The sequence below is a fragment of the Oryctolagus cuniculus genome, chromosome 8 (genome assembly GCF_051225735.1).
Source record: "Oryctolagus cuniculus isolate XC-2025 breed Fujian yellow rabbit chromosome 8, ASM5122573v1, whole genome shotgun sequence".
NCBI lineage: Eukaryota > Metazoa > Chordata > Mammalia > Lagomorpha > Leporidae > Oryctolagus > Oryctolagus cuniculus.
Genome location: NC_142874.1, coordinates 73,590,494 through 73,594,211, shown reverse-complemented (window position 1 = coordinate 73,594,211; position 3,718 = coordinate 73,590,494).

The following is a 3,718-nucleotide window of genomic DNA, read 5'->3' as shown; positions in this document are numbered from 1 at the left end:
TGGCACTGCAGGCAGCGACTTTACCCACTAAGGCACAGCGCCAGCCCCACTGTGATTCTTTTTAGCTAAGAAAATTATCTTTCCTTTCAGTCTGAAATACACTAAATAAATTAAAGTTCATATGTCCTAGTACATAGAACTAAAAGGAATAAAAACAATTAAAAATATTTACATGGTTAATTTCCATCCCCCAAGTCCCTCAAAGTTTGTGATTAAGTAAAGCAAAAGAAATTTAGCACATTAATAGTAGGCCACTATGAAGCAAGGTGAATTACTAATTCCTTTTGCAAATCAGAAGTTGCAGCCAAATTCAAATGTAAGGGATGTTGAAATGTTGGTATTTTTCATTTACTTTGAATTTTATACTAATTTCCTTTTGTTATATGATTTATCAAAATTACCTTTATATTTCTTTTTATTTCTATTTCTTTGATGTCAGCTTTACATGCAGGGTGGTATTGCACCTGCACCAAGAAACATAAGAGATGGCTCAAGTGGAACACCCTGACTTTGTGAATCTTTCTTTGCTGAAATTGAATGAAGAAATCTATTGGCAGAAATAGTCTTTAAAATAAAGGTAGTGACTCAACTTCTGCATTAGAACCGGGTTCTCAGGCCACAGGGTGCTGGGGTGGGCAGAGGCAGAACTCATTTCAGGAAAGCACAGGAAGTTACTTAATGTTGCTTATGAGTCAGAAGGGAGTAGAATCGATTATGACTGCAGTCTCCTGTCTAGCTACACTCACATGCTGAGACTTTTATATGTGTGTATATAACATATATGTGTGTTGTTCTACTCATCTGTGCTGTGTTTTGCTTTGTTAGGAAACCCCCACCTCAATTCCCTCTCTGTTTTGTGAACCCTGTACTAATGAGTCACTGCTTTGAAAGTAAGAACTTTGTAGGTCATAGATTAAAAAAATAAAATGATTACTGCACATTTCCCTTTGTTCAGTGTCCTTAGTGGGATCATATGTGAAAGCCTGTATCTCAGAAAAGGCTTCGTTGGAGAAAGAAAAAGATAACTATACTATGTTCAAATACATCTGAATACATCTGCTATGCGATACGAATTTTATAGATGATTTATTTTATTCTTGTAAAATTTTATTTATTTGAAAGGCAAAGAAGAAGAGGGAGAAGGATGAGGAGTATGGAGAGGAGTGGAGGAGGAGGAAGAGGCAGAGAGAAAGATCTTCTATCCACTGGTTTACTCCTCAAATGTCTGCAGTTGCTGGGGTTGGGCCTGGCCAAATTCGGGAAATTGAAAAACAATCCAGATCTTCCACAGGGATGGCAATAACATACGCACTTGAGCCATCACCTCTCTCCCAAGGTATACAGCAGCCGGAAGCTGGAGTTAGGAGCGGAGTGAGGGGGTCAAACCAAGGCACCCCAATGGGGGATGTGGGTGTCCCAAGCAGCATCTTTGTTGGTGCTCCCAACTATTCCTCCTATACACCATTTTATTTAATCCGTGATAAGTACTCTGCTTCATTCTGAAAAATAAGGAAATGAAACAGGGGCTCAGCTAGGTTAAGAGACTCCCTGAATACAAATGTGGAGGTGACAGAACCAGGACTGGAACCAATTTGCCCTGCCCAGTAAGCTCTAATCTTCCTGCCACGCTGTACTTCTGTGAGTCTTCACAAACCCTGCCATTGCCGAGGTCCAATGCTGTCAGCATTGGCCAGGTTGTTACCCCTCTGTGTCATTTTGTTCTTTTGAAAAATGCGGTCCTTAGCAATAACCTTCAAATCCAGTTCATTTCCAACATTCAGTACTAATTTTTATTTTATTTATTTTATTTTATTTACCTTATTTTTCTTATGAGAGGGAATTTTGAGTTCTGGATACTGAATAATACTTATGAGCCATGTTTTTACATTAGCCTGAGTGTCCCTTTTTAGAGATTAATCATTGCTCCATTTTTCAGAGAGTTGTGCATTTTTAATATTGGAAAATTTTCACAAGTGGATTGGCCTCAGATAACCTACATTTCTTTGGGAATGAGTTTAAGGTCTGTTTATCTGACTATGGTCATTCCTTTGTTGTCTTGTGGAGTTTCTAGGCAATTCTGCTAGGTATAATTATCCAACTAGTGCTAACAGTGAGAACAGAGGATTTGGGCCCTCTGGCTGCTGCTTTCCATCCTTGGAGGAAAAGGGAATTGGCTAGTAGCTAGGAGAAAAAGGCTGTCATCTCAACATTCTCACAGTCATCATCGGGTCAATAAATCGTTGCACCTCTACTGACAAAAGATGCTTTGACATACACAAGCTAGGAAATATTTTCTGGTGGGTTTAAGATAAGTTATTTTTATTAAGGGGGCCTTTGGCAACAGTATTAAAATACAGTGTGTCTGTTTTCCATTACTACCTTAAAAGGATTTTAACTCAATCATGCTTTCCTTCAGGGAGGCGAATGCTTTAGCATCCACCAGTGTGACAGAGACCTGTTGGATGCAGTACTTTTCACAAAAACAAAATGCAAAGGATTTCTGATCAACTCCATTCCTTTTGATCTATAAGTTAATCTACATTTTTTATGATTCATTTTGAAAATCAAAGAATTACAAAATGTGATTATTGCCAGTTTCTATTTAATAAGCCAGTGGAGAAATTTTAAAAGGCAAATGACAATGAATGGAAAATTCAAAAGGACAACTGAATGAAAAAATTGTTTCTTTTTTTTGTTTTTTGTTTGTTTGTTTGTTTTTATTTATGTTATTTGAAAGTCAGAGTTACACACAGAGAGAAGGAGAGGCAGAGAGAGAGAAAGAGAGAGAGAAAGGGAGAGAGAGAGAGAGAGAGGTCTTCCATCCCATAGTTCACTCCCCAATTGGCCGCAATGGCCGGAGCTGCGTCACCGATTCGAAGCCAGGAGTGAGGAGCTTCCTCCAGGTCTCCCTCGTGGGTACAGGGGCCCAAGGACTTGGGACATCTTCTACTGCTCTCCCAGGCCATAATAGAGAGCTGGATTGGAAGAGGAGCAGCCGGGACTAGAACCGGTGTCCATATGGGATGCAAGTGCTTCAGGCCAGGGCCTTAACCCGCTGCACCACAGCCCGAAAAGATTATTTCTTAAGTTCTATTAATGATGCTTCTAACTGGGCCGGCGCCATGGCTCACTAGGCTAATCTTCCACCTTGCGGCGCTGGCACACTGGGTTCTAGTCCCTGTCGGGGCGCCGGATTCTGTCCTGGTTGCCCCTCTCCTCTTCCAGGACAGCACTCTGCTGTGGCCAGGGAGTGCAGTGGAGGATGGCCCAAGTCCTTGGGTCCTGCACCCCATGGGAGACCAGGATAAGTACCTGGCTCCTGCCATCGGATCATCGCGGTACGCCGGCCACAGTGGCCATTGGAGGGTGAACCAACGGCAAAGGAAGACCTTTCTCTCTGTCTCTTTCTCTCACTGTCTACTCTGCCTGTCAAAAAAAAAAAAAAATGATGCTTCTAACCTTGTAGAGATGGAAATACATATACATACACACACACACACACACACATATACATATATATATATGTGTGTGTGTGTGTATGAAAGAGAGAAATCTTCCATCCTCTGAGTCACTCTTCAAATGGCTAAAACAGACAAGAACGGGCCAGGCTAAAGCCAAGAGCCAGGAACTCCATCTTGATCTCCCAAGTTGGTGGCAAGGACCCAAGTATTTGGGCCATCTTCTGCTGCTTTCCCAGGCACATTAGCAGGAACCTGAA